Consider the following 18273-nt stretch of genomic DNA (forward strand, 5'->3'; position numbering starts at 1 on the left):
TAGTCCTTTGAGCAACAAATGAGGGGCTGTTTTCCTGGTCTAAATTCAGCTTTAGGGACCTCCCTCGTGGTCCAATGGGTAAGACTCCATGCTCCCAATGCAGGGGGCCCGGGTTCGATCCCTGGTCAGGGAACTAGATCCCGCATGCATGCCGCAACTAAGAAGTCCGCATGCTGCAACTAAAGATCCCGCATGCTGCAACGAAGACCTGGTCTAGCCAAAAATAAATTAATTAATTAAATAATTAAAAATAAATAAGTAAATTAAATAAAATCAGCTTTAAATCAGAATCAAAATGTCCAGAGAGAAAGGTGACGGGATGATGGTTTGCTTCAAGGAGTGGGCCATTTGCTTCTGAAATAAGCCATGTTGTCACATCTGAACTGAGCGAGCAGGCACATATCTAATTCAGGAAAGGAAATAAGAGACAGATTCAAAATTTCCAAGGCTCTTGGCTTAGATCAGAGCTCAAACATGAAAAGAATTCTTCTACAGGCTCAAAAGCATTTCTGAATTTGTGAGCTTACAAAGAGACCTCCCTGAAGCTATCAAGCAGTTTGAAAACAAGCTTGAGTGACAATCCTCACGTTGCAAAAGATGAAGCAGGAACCAGCCTCTCTCAGGGCATGCAAGGTTCTTCTTGAAAAATGATTCCAGGGACTTTCCTGGTGGTCCAGTGGGTAAGAGTCTGCGCTCCCAATGCAGGGGGCCCAGGTTCCATCCCTGGTCTGGGAACTAGATCCCACATGCCACAACTAAGAGTCTGCATGCCACAACTACAAAAGATCCCGCATGCCACAACTACAAAAGCTCCCACATGCCACAACGAAGATCCCGCGTGCCACAACTAAGACCCAGCCTAGCCAAATAAATAAATAAATATTTTTAAAAATAAAGTACATTAGGTCTCTAAATCATTATATAATCGCTTTAAAAAGAAAAGAAAAAGAAAATTGATTCCAGAGTATTCTAATGCAGACAACTCTTCAACTGAAGTAGCTACCAGTCTTCTTTAAGGAAGGCTACAGGCCCACAAGATAGTCATTCAGGATTCTGTCCTCAATGGATTACTATTTTCAGAATCTATGATAATCTGTGTGGTAGGACCAGAAATGGCTGGCCTAGGGCTACTGGTCACAAATGTCTCTGAGTTCACGAGGCTGGAGATGACGTATATTGCAGCACTCTGTCAGGCCAAAGCGAAGGCAACCAGCCTGTCTGAAGCGCTGTCCCCTCCATGGATTTTCTATACGTTCCTTATCTTATATAATAACCACCCCATGCGCCCCTGGAACATAACAGGTGCTCAGAGAAAAGTCATAGGGAGTGCAGATTCAAATTCCAGTTGGCCTGAGTCAAAACATCCATGTTAATGAGTCCAGTTAGTTATGTGTGAATTTATTATTTATTTGTACCTCTTAGGATCCCAGACTATTCTAAGCCAGCAAGAGAGTGCTACCTAAAAGTACAGGAGGGAACTCTCTGGCAGCCCAGTGATTAAGACTCAGTGCTTTCACTACTGTGGCCCGGGTTCAATCCCTGGTCAGGGAACTAAGATCCCGCAAGCTGTGTGACACGGCCAAGGAAAAATAATAATAAAAATAAATATCCAAAAAAAAAAAAGTATAGAAATAGAGACAAAAGTCCCATCACCCAGAGACCTCTAGGAATTCAAACATGTTCCATGGATATTCTTGCAAGACCAGGCCAGGTCCAGCCTTAGGGGTTTTGAAATTGGAAATACTAGAATCTAGTCTGGACCTTTGAGGATGGGCTCGGCGCAAACCAAACTTCCCTACTTAGGAATCAAGCCTGCTCTGCAAACAAGGGCACCTGATTGCCAGGCCAGCCTACTGTCGGGCAGGCTCCCATCTAGTGAACTTTCAGATAATGATTACGTACTGCCCACTGTACCAGGAAGTGTGCTAATCTTATTCTTACCTTCTCACTTGGCTGAGAGCCTTCTATGATTTCACAAAAGCAAAGAGTAATAAAAGTTAGTAGGCTTGGACTTCGAAATTCCAAACCACTAGAAGCTGCTCTCCAAAACTTCACTCTGTAGCAAACGGCTTTTGCCTCCACCTTGACGACTGTAATTTTAAGCATGGCTTGGCCACAAGGCACAACTATAGTCTGCAGGACTGTAAATAGTAACCTTTCTGATGTCAGCTTACCATGTGTTCCCGAGTAAATCAACATCTGCATCTCAATCTTCTTTAGTAACTCAAAACACGATTACTTTTTTTAAGGCATGTCATATTAGTGATGCTGTTAGACTACAGAAATTATACACACACACACACACACATATGTTCTGTTTCATTAGTGAAATACTTTATTTTATGTAACATAAGACCAAGTCTTGTGTCCGCACTGGGATGTCCATTACCTTAACGAAATAGGACTGTCCATCATATCTTATTGTCTTCAAACAGATAGAGGAGTCAAAGTCTGAGATTTTACCCACCATAAAATAGCCATTTAGATCCTAAAAACAACCAGCAAATCAAAATGAGATGTGATTCCACGAGTTTTAAATTTTAGGATTATAAAGAGATGGGACTGGTATAAACATGAAAATTCCATTTTGCCCTTAACTGAAGCAAAATCTTGGATTTGGTTTTGATGATAAGCAGAGAGAAAGAATGTGTCGTAAGTAATTAACTGAATTGTAGAAAGCAAAGTCTATTCAATCACGGATGGTCATCAAGAATACAGGAAGGGGGCTTCCCTGGTGGCACAGTGGTTAAGAATCTGCCTGCCAATGCAGGGGACACGGGTTCCAGCCCTGGTCTGGGAAGATCCCACATGCCACGGAACAACTAAGTCTGTGCACCACAACTACTGAGCCTGCGCTCTAGAGCCCGTGAGCCACAACTACTGAGCCCACGTGCCACAACTACTGAAGTCCACATGCCTAGAGCCCGTGCTACGCAACAAGAGAAGCCACCGCAATGAGAAGCCCACGCACCACAACGAAGAGTAGCCCCCACTCGCCGCAACCAGAGAAAAGTCTGAGCACGGCAGTGAAGACCCAACGCAGCCAAAAATAAAATAAATTTATAAAAAAACAAAACAAAACAAAGTAGTTGCACCAATTTACACTCCCACCAGCGCATGAGGCTCCCTATTGCCACACATCCTGCCAACAGTTGGAATTTCTGTTTTTTTGGGTTGTTTGTGGGGTTTTTTTTTCCCCCCAATTTAGCCCTTCTGGTGGGGTTGTAGTTGTCTAGCACTATGTTTGCATCTCTGTGATGACAAATGGAGATCAACACCTTTCCAAATATTTATTGAACTTTGGATTACCATTTTTTGTGAAATGCCTATTCAAGTCTTTTCCCCATTTTTCTATTGGGTTACTGTTTTCTCTTATTGATTAATAGTTCTTCACATATTCACAATAGGTTAGATATGTGTATTGGGACTGTCTTCTTTCTACTCTGTGGGTTGTCTTTTTAATCTCTTCTTTAAGGGTGTCTTTCAGTGAACAGAAGTTCTTAATTTTAATATGACTCAGGATAATTTGTTTTTCTTTTAAAGTTAGTGTTTTTTGTGTCCCTTTAAGAAATCTCTGCCTACTCCCAGGTCAAGATGTTCTCTTATGCTTTTTTTTTCTGAAAGCTTTCACTGTTTTACCTTTCAGACATTTGGAATCAATTCTTTTTTTTTTTTTTTTAAACACTTAAGTTTTTTGTTGTTGTTGTTTTGGGGTTTTTTTTGTTTTTTGTTTTTAAAGTTTTAATTAATTAATTTATTTATTTATGGCTGTGTTGGGTCTTCATTTCTGTGTGAGGGCTTTCTCCAGTTGTGGCAAGTGGGGGCCACTCTTCATCGCGGCGCGCGGGCCTCTCATTATCAGGGCCTTTCTTGTTGCGGAGCACAGGCTCCAGACGCGCAGGCTCAGCAATTGTGGCTCACGGGCCTAGTTGCTCCGCGGCATGTGGGATCTTCCCAGACCAGGGCTCGAACCCGTGTCCCCTGCATTGGCAGGCAGACTCTCAACCACTGCGCCACCAGGGAAGTCCTGGAATCAATTCTTTATACGGCATTAAGTAGGAGTCCAGTACATTTTTTCAATATAGATAACCAACTAACTCAGCACCACTTTTTGAAGAGATCAGCCTTTAATCACTGCATGCCAGTGTCATCTTTAGCAGACACTCTGTCACTGAGTCTGATTCTTTTTAATGGCTGTATGGTGTTCCATTGTATGCATGTTTCATAAGTAACAACCCATGCCCAGCTGATTCCCATTTAAGCTGTTTTCATGTCTTTACTATAAAGAATGCTGTCATGAATAATCCTGTCCATATACCATTGCTCACATGTGTTAGTATATCTGTAGGACAAACTCATACAAATGGAGTTGCTAAGTCAAAAGGTGTGTGCGTTTTTAAATCAATATTTGACAGAGGTTGTACCAATTTTAACTGGATTTTCAGATCACAGTGAACTGCACACACAGTATTATTATCAGACCCAGTACAGGGGCTTCCCTGGTGGTGCAGTGGTTGGGAATCCTCCTGCCAGGGCAGGGGACACAGGTTCGAGCCCTGGTCTGGGAAGATCCCACATGCCACGGAGCAACTGAGCCCGTGCGCCACAGCTGCTGAGCCTGTGCTCTGGAGCCTGCGAGCCGCAACTGCTGGGCCCGCGTGCCACAACTACTGAAGCCCGTGCACCGCAATGAAGAGTGGCCCCCCCACTCGCCGCAACTAAAGAAAGCCCACACACAGCAACAAAGACCCAATGCAGCCATAATAAATAAATAAATTTATTTATTTTTTAAAAAAAGACCCAGCACATTACAACTTCAATTATACCAAAGTTCCCAACATTTCTGAGCCTTAGGATCCCTTTTTAAAAACCAATAAATGTGGGCTTCCCTGGTGGTGCAGTGGTTGAGAACCCGCCTGCCAATGCAGGGGACACGGGTTCGAGCCCTGGTCCGGGAAGATCCCACATGCCGCGGAGCAATTAAGCCCGTGAGCCACAGCTACTGAGCCTGTGCTCTAGAGCCTGCGAGCCACAACTACTTAGTCCGTGTGCCACAACTACTGAAGCCCACGTGCCTAGAGCCCGTGCTCCGCAACAAGAGAAGCCACCACAATGAGAAGCCCGCGCACTGCAACGAAGAGTAGCCCCTGCTCGCCGCAACTAGAGAAAGCCCACGCACAGCAACGAAGACTCAATGCAGCCAAATAAATAAATAAATAAAATAAACAAATAAATTTATTTAAAAAAAACAATAAATATTTAACTATGCTTCTAGTATCCACTGACTGAAAAATATGTATATAACCATGTAATTCACAGACACTGTGCCTCAGGACCTAAGAAATGGAAACTAACCAAAGTGAATCATGCTGTCACGCTCTGAGGCGCAGGTTCCTCTGCTTAACACAGTAAAGAGCAAGGGCACCTGCTATCTGCACATGGTCTGAAGGAAGCTCAAAGCTAAGGGCAGTCAGGCCAAGCAGCCTTATCCAACCTGCTCCCAGGTCAAGTGTTCAGAATAAAGTATCATCATTTTGTTCAAAATACAAGTCTAAAAGAACGCCAATGGGCTTTCACTTCCAGGTCAGCACTATAATTATAATCCCTTATGATCAATACACAATCCTCCCTTCGCCCATCAGCACCTTGTAAACCATAGTAACACCTGTTCTCAAACATGCCTGTAACGCCATGAGAATGTCACGCTACTTATTGATTTTGCGACTGACATCATGTCAACACCACAGTGCTGAGGACCAAAGACACAGGGCCCGCTGCCGGCCTGAGACACTGTGACCACCACAGAACGCACAGCATGACTTCCACTTTGCAGCCTCAAACCTCTGAAAGCACTCGCTTCCCACAACGCTTCAAAAGGGGAAGGTGCTGAGCAAAAGAAACCATCAACAAAATGAAAAGGCGACCAACCGAAAGGAAGAAAATATTCATAAATCATACATCTGGTAAGGGGTTAATGTCCAAAATAGGTAAAGAACTCATACAATTCAATATCAAAAACAAAAAAAACCAAACAATCCAATCGAAAAATGGGCAGAGGATCTGAATAGACATTTTTTCAAAGAAGACATACAGATGGCCAAAAGATACATGAAAAGATGTTCAACATCACTAGTCATCGGGGAAATGCAAATCAAAACCACCAATGAGATAGCACCTCACACCTGTCAGAATGGCCTATCAAAAAGACAAGAGATAACAATCATTGGTGAGGGTGTGGAGAAAAGAGGACCCCTGTGCATTGCCGGTGGGAATGTAAATTGGTGCAGCCACTATGGAGAACAGTACGGAGGTTTCTCAAAAAAATCAAAAATAGAACTATCATATGATCTAGCAATTCCGCTTCTGGGCATTTACCTGAAGGAAACAAAAACACTAACACAAAAATATGGAATAACCATAAAAAACAAGGAAATCCTGCCATTTGCAATGACATGAATGGACCTTGAGGTCGCTGTGCTTAGTGAAATAAGTCAGAGAGAGAAAGACAAATATGCTATAACATTACTCATATGTGGAACCTAAAAACAACAACAACATAAATACAGAGAACAGACTGGTGGTTGCCAGGTGGGCGCGGGGTTGGGGGAGGAGAGATTGGTGAATGTGGTCAAAAGGTACAAACTTCCAGTTATAAGATAAATAAGTCCTGGGAATGTGACGTACAGCATGCTGACTACAGTTAATAATACTGTATTGTACATTTGAAAGCTACTAAGAGAGTAGATTTTTAAAGTTCTCATCATAAAAAAAGAAAGTAGGGCATCCCTGGTGGCGCAGTGGTTAAGAATCCGCCTGCCAATACAGGGGACACGGGTTCGAGCCCTGGTCCGGGAAGATCCCACATGCTGCGGAGCAACTAAGCCCATACGCCACAACTACTGAGCCTGTGCTCTAGAGCCCGTGTGCCACAACTACTGAAGCCCGTGTGCCTAGAGCCTGTGCTCCACAACAAGACAAGCCATCGCAATGAGAAGCCCGTGCACTGCAATGAAGAGTAGCGCCCGCTCACCGCAACTAGAGAAAGCCCGTGCGCAGCAATGAAGACCCAACGCAGCCTAAATAAATAAATAATATAATATAATAAATAAATTTTAAAAAAAGAGAAAGTAATTTGTAACTCTGTGGGGTGATTGATGCTAACCAGAGTTACTGTGTGATCTTTTCACAATATAAACAAATATCAAATAATGATATTGTACACCTGAAACAAACAGAATGTTATATGTCAATTATACCTCAGAAAAAACGGGGGGAGATGATTTAATAGCTGGATCTTATTTATCACAAAACCTCCACCTGGAAAAAACCCAGGGATGACACAGCCTTCCTCCTGTGTGGAGAGAACTTACTCTTCAGAACCTTAAGTAGACGTGATAAAGAAACTTGCTTTCTCCAGAGTTATGAAAAAAAAGGAAGCAGCTAGAAGACAAGTTAAGACAAGCAAGACATTTGCTACTAGCTCTGGGATTTTGCTGAAGTCATTTTATGCCTCTGGGGCATATTTTTCCAATAAAATGAAGTGTTAGCCAAGAGGTGATACATATAGAATCTAGCTCTTAATCTTTTATGATTCTAGACACAAAAGAGCAAAGAAGTTAGATTTCTATGACTTATTCTTATAACTGGTCTCTGGCAGGAAGGCTGGGGAGTGAGAGCCCTCTGGTTCCAGGCTCACAGAAAGTACAAATAAAGGACAACGCATCCTGCCACAGGTACACAGGTAACAAACCAGTCAGGGGGATGCATTCACCTTGGGTGAGTCAGCAAACAGCTATTTGCAAGAGGGAGTCAATCTCTGCTGCAATTTCCTTCCCTCGAGTTTTTTTTCTTTTTTAATTTTTTTTTAAATAGTTGATTTACAATGTTGTGTTAGTTTCAGCTGTACAGTAAACTGATTCAGTTATACATATATAGATCCTTTTTTTACATTCTCTTCCATTATAGGCTATTACAAGATATTGAGTAAGGTTCCCTGAGCTATACAGTATCAAGTTGTTTTAAAAGACAAGAAGTAGACAACCAAGGTTCTTAGAGGGCATCTTGGGCGTCTTCCAGCCCCATGGGGAGCGTGGAAATGTAAGAGAAAAGGGCACAACCCAGAAAGGTGGACGCATCTGAACGACAGCAGCTTTGCGATGGCACGGAGGTTTGTGAAAAGACAAAGATCACTTTTGTCTCTTGCTTAGGAACTGGCTGCCAGCAATTCCGACAATCATTTGAGTGAGCTGACGGCCAGCCCAGGCTCTGAGAAGACGTGACCTGGACATCACTTGGAAAAATTAAATTAACTCAAGCATCCTCTGCTTTTGCTCACCCAAATCTCTGCCTCAAAAGCATTTCTTAGCCTGATCTCAAAAGCACTTTTTTAAGCTTAAAACTAAAACCCTATTATTCCTGAGGTATGCTGGAAGCTAATACTTATAAACCAAGGTCAAAGGACTCCCAAAGGATTTATCATAGCCTTTAATGTCCACACACAGCGGACATTTCATAGGTGATTTTACCTATTTGATGAGGGAGAAAACTAGTTTTCCCTCCTTTGAAATATTTAGTGAAAAACAAACTATGTGACCATACTCAAGTGGGCCATAGATAGGGGTCAAATTGTTATAATTCTATTCTATTACAACTCATTTTGAAGAACTGAAATGAGTTATAAGAGATTTTGACCCATATTCCTCTTCTTATTCTTTTGACAGTACTAAAATATTTTATACGTATAAAGTTATTGTGTTATTATATTGGGTATTGCTGGAGAAAAAACTAGAAGTTGGAAAACTTTTCCTTTATGGAAAAAAATCATTGTAATGAGATTTGATTGCTTACCCTCAAACCCCACTGGTTTGTTTCCGAAAATTTAGATGAGGAGAAAGCAAAAATTAAGTTTCAGCTAACATGAGGGCAGATAGGACCACTACAAAAAGCCTTCTGTAAATTTGGACAGACTAAATTTTGAGTAACTACTACCTTTGCTTCAAAGGCCCTCGCCAGTACTCTAAATTACTTTTCTTCTCCACGTTACTTGTGATCTCATATTTTTTGTTTAATTACCCTGCGTACAGTATAGATGTGCTTATCGTAAGGCATCTCGACTCCTTTTGGGTAATGGGAAGTAACGGATGAATTTAAATGCCTTGTTTCTTCCATTAGATTGCACTGTTCCTTTCCAACTCGTGCTCAACGCACTAATCCAATGAGTCAGAACCTCCTAAACCCTATTCACCACCGTGGTCAAGCCTTTTCTTTCCATTTAGCCAATCCTACAACACATCTTCCTCCAGGAAGCAGCCACAAATAATGAAGAATGAAAAGGAACAGCAGCAAATTACCATTGTTCCCTTCCCAAGAATGCATTATTTAGGATTTCAATTCCTTTCCCACCCCACGACGCTCACACAATCCTTTGCTTAAACAGTTATTAAATCTCTTTTATCTATTCTTTAAATGTTCCTTTTCTTATTGCATTTTTTTAAAATTTTATTTATTTATTTATTTATTTTGGGCTGTGTTGGGTCTTTGTTGCTGTGCACGGTCTTTGCTGTGGCGAGCAGGGGCTACTCTTTGTTGCGGTGCGTGGGCTCCTCATTGCAGTGGCTTTTCTTGTTGCGGAGCACGGGCTCTAAGCGCACAGGCTTCAGTAGTTGTGGCTCGCAGGCTCTAGAGCGCAGGCTCAGTAGTTGTGGCGCACGGGCTTAGTTTTTCCGCGGCATGTGGGATCCTCGGGATCGAACCCGTGTCCCGTGCATTGGCAGGAGGATTCTTAACCACTGCGCCACCAGGGAAATCCTTCTTACTGCTTTTGACTGTATCTCATTAGAAGTGCACATAGGGCAAAATATTCCATAATGTGGGGGAAAATTTCCTCTTCCGGCACACAAGACAAAGTTAGGTAGATAACGTCATTCGTTTATTCCTTCATCATTTATTTACTGAGTGCTGACCACGTGCCAGGTGCCACCCCGGGAGCAGGGGGAACACTAATGAAAAGGATAAAGTTCCTGTCCTCATAACTCTATATTCCAGTATGGGAGACAGACAGTAAACACAAACAAATAAACAAATAGGAGAATTAGGGAAAAGGAGAGACATTGAGAGGTTTGGGCAAAGATAGTAGTGTCTTTAGCTGGGGTCCTCAGAAAGCTCTAAGGAGGGATTATTCCAACAGACACCTGAATAATACAGGAATGTTATTCCATTTTTAATTCTTTTTTACCTAACTAGGGGTTGATCCTCATTATTCGCAGATTCTATAGTATTTGTGAATTCTCCCACTCACTAAAATTTACTTAACCCCCAAATCAACACTCCTGGTGCTTTCGAGGTCATTCCCAGTCGTGTGCAGAGGGGCAAAATGTGACCTGCAAGTTCCCATCTGAGGTTGGACAAGGGGACACTCTGCCTTTTTGTTTCAGTTCTCATACTGTAAACTGAGAGTCCTTCGCGTGGTCTTAACTTTAGTGCAAAGTTTTTCTTATTTTGTGCTTTCTGTTAGTGATTTTGCTATCTAAATGGCCCCCAAGCATAGTGCTGAAGTGCTGTGTCATGTTCCCAAGCCCAAAAAGGCTGTGATTTACCTTATAGAGAAAATGCATGTGTTAGATAAGCTTCCTTCAGGCTTGAGTTTACATATAGTGTTGCGGGCCGAGAGTTCAATGTTAGTGAATCAGCGATGTAAACCTCCTGTTTAAGGTCTTTAAACCTTAAACAGAAACACACATGACATATGGTTATATGTTGATCAGCTGATGAAAATGTGACCAGAGGCTCACAGGAACCTGACCTTGTATTACCCCTAGGAGCAATGGTAAAATATTAGCTAAGTCAGTGTTCTTGGGGACTTTACAGAACATTAACTACCACAAATAACGAGAACCCACAGTATATCGAAGAGAAAGTTTCAGTTGGGCACCAGCCTCCTCCCTCTTTAGTGGAGAAAACGGTTTGATGGCCAACAGCATGGAGCCAGAATCCAATATATTGCTATTTTATTTTTGTTGCCTGTATTTTTAAGGTTGCCACTTTCTGGAGCAAGTGATGCTGGTTCTCCTTTAATGGTAGGAATGTAAGGTTTTCTTTTTCAATCACTGTTTTAAGTAAAAACAAAAAAACAGGCAACATAAAGAAAATATTAAGTAAAAAATAACAAATTCCACTTATATGTGGAACCTAAAAAAAATGATACAAATGAACTTATTTTCAAAACAGACTCACAGACTTAGAAAACAAACTTATGGTAACCAAAGAGGAAAGGTAGAGGAGGATGGATAAATTAGGACTTTGGGATTAACATATACACACTACTTTATATAACATAGATAATCAACAAGGACCTACTGCATACCACGGGGAACTGTACTCAACATTCTGTAACAACCTATATGGGAAAATAACCTGAAAAGAAAGGATATATGTATATGTATAACTGAATCACTTTGTTGTACACCTGAAACTAATGCAACATGGTAAATCAACTATACTCCAATATAAAATAAAAATTAAATTAAAAAAATAATAAATTCAATGGGGAAGAAAGAGATGGTTCGTTCAAAAGTAAGTCTCCAAAAGTGAGTATATAAGATAGTCCTTTGGGACTCAAGAATAAAGTATCAGAACTTTTACTTATATTTATTTTTATCTTAAAAAAATAAAGAAATTAAGCTCTAACACTTACGAACTAACAAAACAAAATAACAGAGAAGGCAAATGGGTAAGGCAATAGGCATGAAGCAGCTACACAAGGGTACCTGATGTAAAAATTAATATAGAAACAGAAACGTCAATTAAAATAGAGTCAGGAGGCCAGAAGTGGAAGCCATGGCACCCTACAAGATAGCAGAGCCCAACAGGAAGAAAGACTTCCCCTTCTTGCCTGGCAAGAGCTCAGCCAATGGGAGCCTGTCACAACTCAGCCAATGAAAAACCACTATACTTCAAACACTCAATTCCTCCAATGGACTCTTTGTTTACTACAGCCCTCCCAACGTCCTTTTCCCCTCTATAAAAGAGTTCTCCTCTCCTGGCTGCAGGGATTTGCATGTGGCTTGCAGACACACTGAGGGTTAACAAACCCTGAATTGCAATTCTTTGCTGATTCTGAATAAATCTATTTTTTGCTGGAGAGCTAACTGGCAGTCTGTTTGTTTCAGGTCAACACTGGACATGGCAGAGATCAAGGTGACGGATGAACAACTGAAGTTTGGGAAACACATATGGAGTTGATTTTTGGCTTAGGAGTGAGATTATATGCATATGGATGAAAAATTTATCCTGTATGAACCTTAGTTTTCTTATCTGGAAAGGAGACAATATATGAGAATTACAGCATTATCACAATGATTTAATGAAATAATGTGTAAAGCAGCAGTGTTGAAAGTTTTGCGTCTCGGAACCCCTTTAATACTCTTAAAAGTTATTGAGAATTCCAAAGAGTTTTTGTTTATGTGGTTTATATCTATCACTATTTATCATAATAGAAATTCAATCTGAGAAATTTTAAAAATACTTATTTGTTAATTAAAGTAACCATAATAAACCTCAATACATGCTAGCAAAATATATATATATATATATTTTTTAGATCAAACTACTTTTCCAAACAAAAACACTTAGAAGAGCAGCATTGCTTTGCATATTTGTAAATCTCTTTGATGTCTGGCTTCACAAAAGGCTTTTGGATTCTCATACCTGCTTCTGCATTCAATCTGTCCCAGTATCACACTCAGTGTAGCCTCTGGGAAACTATACTGTATACTCACACGAGAACAGAGTAAAGACAGGCCAATAACATCTTAGTATTATTACCAAAAAAGTTTTAACCTCATGGGCCACCCGAAAGTGTCTCCAAGAGCCCCACATGTACCCGGGACAGACTGAAATAAAGGGCTCAGAACAGTGCCTTTCATGAGGTAAATGACTAACAAATATGAATTCTCTATTCCTTTTATTCTCAGGCTCAATGTTGTTAGAACATGAATGTATTAGGGCAAGGACTTCTTCAATTCATTACAGTTGTATAATATCTCGCTTGGTCATGTTACTAACTGGTTCTGTAACTAACTAGTTGTGTGATCTTCATAGCCAAGGATTCTTAATCTGTGTTCAAATTCAGAGGATCCATGGACTTGAAAAGAGAAAAAAGCTACATCTCTGTTTTCTGACACTCAGCATTTACTTCAATGATGACCAGAGGCAATAAACCACAGGTGTACTACTGATGCTGGCCTCAATTGAAATCACAGGTGTCATATATAAAATAGATAACCAACAAGGGCCTGCTGTAGAGCACAGGGAAGTATATTCAATATCTTGTAATAAGCTGTAATGGAAAAGAATCTGAAAAAGGAAAGATATATATACGTATTAACTTTGCTATACACCTGAAACTAACACCACTGTAAATCAACTATACTTCAATTAAAAAATAAACTCTCCTACACTGTTGGTGGGAATGTAAACTGGTACAAACATTACGGAGAAGAGTATGGAGGTTCCTTTAAAAACTAAATATAGAACTACCATATGATTCAGCAATCCCACTCTTGGGCATATATATGGAGAAAACAGTAATTTGAAAGGATACATGCACCCCAATGTTCATTGCAGCACTATTTACAATAGCCAAGACATGGAAGCAACCTAAATGTCCATCGACAGAGGAATGGATAAAGATGTAGTATATATACACAATGGGATATTACTCAGCCGTAAAAAAGAATGAAATAATGCCATTTGCAGCAACATGGATGGACACAGAGATTATCATACTAAGTGAAGTAAGTCAGACAAATATATGATATCACTTATATGTGGAATCTAATAAAAATGATACAAATGAACTTTTTTACAAAACAAAAACAGACTCACAGATCTTGAAATCAAACTTACAGTTATCAAAGGGGAAACGTTGAGGGGGAAGTGATATATTAGGAGATTGGGATTAACAAATACACACTACTATGTATAAAATAGATAACTAACAAGGACCTACTGTATAGCACAGGGAACTCTATTCAGTATTCTGTAATAACCTATATGGGACAAGAATCTGAAAAAGAATGGATATATGTATAGGTATAGCTGATTCACTTTACTGTGCACCTGAAACTAACTCAATACTGTAAATCAACTCTACTCCAAAAAAAAATTTAAAAAAAAATTTTTTTTAAAGAAATCACAGGCGTTTTCATACATTACGGTTACTACAGATATCTTGAAAAATTGTATATGCTCATCACTAATTCAAAAGTATGGTAGTTATTATGCATTAATAAAGAAGCACATATATTACAATATCACAAATTTTTTAAAACTATCTTGACAGCTGTAGTTCAATACAGGTGGCTTCAATTTTCAGTCCTTCATATTTGACTTTATGCAATTAAGAACATTGTTCTGAGAAAGGGGGCCACCTTAAGGGTTTAACCTGATTGGCCAAAGGCATTCATGTAACCAAAAAAGTAAGAACAACTGATGTTAAGCAATTCACTTTACCTCTTTAGGCATCAAGTTCCTCTCTTCAAAAGGGAACTGAACTAATCACTCTCTGAGACCAAATTCCACCCCTCCAGCTAGAGTCTATGGAACACGGTACCCGTGGTGAGGAAGAACCGAACGGGGACCCACAGCACACCTCAGTGCATTAACAAAGCACTACAAGAATCCGGTTTTGGTTTTTACACTAACATTTGAGAATCTACAAAGTTCAGTGCTCTTAGACTAACTGGGCCTAGCACAGCGAAATAGTCGAAAAGCTAACAGTGAAGCAAATATTCCCCCAAACTACCTTTTATCACAATATAAAAACATATAGGACAAATCCCACCAAACAATAATGAATGATTTTGCAAAGGCTCCATCATCAACATAATCTGGGTCTGTTCTTAATAGAAATAGCTTGTTTGGGAACAGACTTAAGAAACGTTTCGATAAATGTATCACTAATGTTTGCTTAACATCTAAATAAAAGTTTTCGACCTTCATATCTTAAAACACGCAAAATGAAAGAAAGAATAAAGGAAAAAAGAAAACAAGAAACAAAAAATGAAGGGAGAAAGAAAAGAGTTTTCCATGGCTGTGGGGCAGCCCTCAGCACTTCACATCAGGGCACTAATGGCCCAGAAGTTTAAAGAACTAAGTCTGTGGTCCTCTCAGCCGATAACCGACAATAGGTCATTTAAGCCCACCTGATGCTAGAGGTTGAGTCAACAGATGAAGAACTAAGAAAGCCCAGACAGGTTGCATTTCAGTCCCTGTAGAAAAATCTAGCTGTCAGGGACCGCCAATAAGTGGCACCAAGATAAGTAGAGACAGCTAGCTCCACCATGCACAATTCAAACTGAGATCAAACACTACTCTCACGCAGAGTAGCTGTGAGTCATTAAAATGCTTCAAAATGGCCATCACATGGTTTCCTTCACCCAGAAACGAAATCTGTCCAGCAGACCCTCAGAAAGGACAATAATTCCCCCACCATAAGTCCAAGAAGCCAGTTTTCCCAATCATATTTAAGCAAGTCTGTCTACTCCATGCCTGTTTTCTCAGCAGCACATCTCGTTTTTTTCACTTGCAAAGATAAAGACAGACTGAAGGCTCTCGCTTCATCCATCTAACAGAACAAAATAAAAGTCATATTGGAGTGAATGAGATGCTGAAACCTAATGGGGAAACAAACTGCCCTAAATCATCATAGAAATTAGGTTGGCGCTTTAGAACGCCACCCCAATGCCAAGGACAACCAGTTACTGAATGCATGCTCCATACTGGTATCCCTCTCGAGTCACAGGAATACAAAACCGTAAACTTCTGATTCACTGAACCAAAGGATAAGTAATAAAATGTAGGAATGGTGAGGAAGCAGCGTGAAGGTTATGAGGTCCGGGGAACACCAAATCTGAAGGAGGCAGTGGGTAGGGCTTTGAGGTCTGGGTGAAAGGCCGGACTGTGGGATGCAGAGGTGGGAGGGCACTCTGAACAGGGGACAAGCACAGGGGAGCAAAGTCCCAAAGGAGGGACTCTCCATGGTATATTGCACAAGAGGGAGAAGGGCAGTGTCTGCGCCGGAGGGTTGATGAAAGAAGCTGTGAGAGATATGGTTTGTGAAGATACTGCTGAACTGGATTCTCAGAACCTTGAAAACTGGGCTCAGTTTAGACTTTAGCCTGTAGGTCAAGGAAGGCTTCCAAGCAGGGAGGTAATATGAACAACCATGTGTTTTAGGAATAAACAATAGACATTGATCTCATCAACTCATCTGTCCTAACAGTAGGCCCTTGTGTCAAATCCAGATTAATCAGAACCTATTGTGTCTAGCGAAATAAATTTCCCAAATTATATCCTGGGGCAATTATGCTACCACCTATGCCTTGGAAATGCAATTCACTTTTCTTGTCTGATGATAAATAGCAGACTCTAGAACAGGAAGAAAAAAAAAATTTTTAAAGAGAAAATACCATCCTTGTTCCTATGACTATGGCAATAAAACCCACATTTTTCGGATATGTTTGCATTAACTACGCCAAAGTCATGATAGTTTTGGAAAGCGTTTCTCCTGTTAAACAAAATTAGAATTGATAACTTTTTTGTGAGTAGTAATTATTGATTAGGTATTGCTAAATCTACTTTAATTTAGGAGTTAGTACCCAATAACACTCACAAATAAAGAAACTGACTCCATCTCATTTCCACAACTACTGGCTACTTACTGGCACCTGATGAGGAGACCTTGTGTGAAATTTCATGACCAATTCATGACGGGGGGGGGGGGGGGATGGTCTGGAGCAGAAGTAATGACATGCACCCATTTCTGAGTTACAACCATAAGAGAGTGCAAGGATTCTAAAAGAAATGTAAAGGAAAGAAAGTTTTTGCAACAGAGGGAAAACAAGGAATTATATGCATGTTATTATACACACACACATATATACATATATACATAAAGGATCACAATCTAAAAGTAATTAATGTGAGAAGGTTGGTTTGTTTTTTGTAACTGACTACAGAGTTGAAAAGCACCTAGAGATGTTAAGATACAGTATCTCTGAAACAGACATAGTCATCAGAAAGCATAGGACAGGTTCAGGGACCTCTCCCTAGTAATCACTGAGGTGAGGAAAACAATGCGGGCGGGATGGGAGTGAAGTCGAAGACTAACTTACAAATAGGCCCAATGAATGACCCTGACAGGAAGTGATAAAATTCTCAACACACACAACTGTGTTTATACTAGGGAATCGCACCCAAGCCTAATAGCCACTGTAATCGCCCCGCTAAGTGGCAGTCTTCCCACAAGACCTCAGCAACCTCGCCCCTTGATAAAAAGTAGGACCAACGTTTTTCACCTGGGTCAAAAGCCGCTCATCCACTGTTTCGGATCGAAACTAATACAAAAGCAATTCCCCACACATCCTGGGGGCCCTCCAGCACCGCTGTTACGAATGCCAAGTGCCTAGCATGGGACCTGTCACAGTTTTCTTAATAAAATGTCCTCGATCTTATCCCACGACGGGATCGGAATTCAGAAGGCAGTCTGAAATCCTCTCCATACACGCTCCGGTAGGGAATGACTGTCCGCACAACCAGCCCCGGGGGCCAGCCGCCCCCGTCCCCATGCCACACACTTCCTGTCGCTTCCATCACCTCCACACAACTTGAGTTTCCCGATCAGTTTACAACTGCTATCGGGATCCCAGTGCCTGGGAGGAACGAGGAGAGGGCGGCTTCCTACCCCCAACTCTTCTCTTTAGGTTTCAGAGAGAACCCACAAAGAGGGAGGGCAGAAAGCACTGGGGCAGCCAGCCGACTTCGCGTTCCGCCGGCCTCGGCTGGTTACAAAGTACTGAATGAAGCCACACGGACAGGGAGGAGGGGGGCGAGCACCAGAGCGGGGTGCCCCAAATGAACCACAGGCGAACGCCCTCAGTTTGCACGTTTCTACGCTGCAAAGCGCTGCAGCTTTGGGTTCGGGGTCAGGAATGCCGGTCCCGGAGCCCAACTGCACTTTTAGGCACCCGGATTCCCCAAACCCAGGATGACTTCCCCCACGGGGCTCCCGGAGAGGGCTCCGACTCCCACCGCCCGCTCGGTGGGACGGCTGCAGCTGGAGCCGAACCCTGTGGGCGCCCCCGCGGGCAGCGGGAGACGGAGCCGGGTCCCGGGCAGGCGGGCACCGAGTGGCCCGGCGTCCGCCGCCCAACTTTGTGCGGGGCAGGGCCGCTCCCGCGAACTTGGCGGCGGCCGGGTCGGGGTGGGGTGGGG

The 18273-nt window shown here is 41.6% G+C and overlaps 1 protein-coding gene across 2 annotated transcripts in view; it reads right to left on the bottom strand.

The window, feature by feature from the left end:
- Window positions 1–18273, bottom strand: part of DOCK5 (dedicator of cytokinesis 5) — a 214915-nt gene that overhangs the window by 196353 nt on the left and 289 nt on the right. The window lies entirely within an intron of this gene.

The sequence above is a fragment of the Balaenoptera borealis genome, assembly GCF_965194805.1.
Source record: "Balaenoptera borealis genome assembly, chromosome: 8".
Taxonomy (NCBI): domain Eukaryota; kingdom Metazoa; phylum Chordata; class Mammalia; order Artiodactyla; family Balaenopteridae; genus Balaenoptera; species Balaenoptera borealis.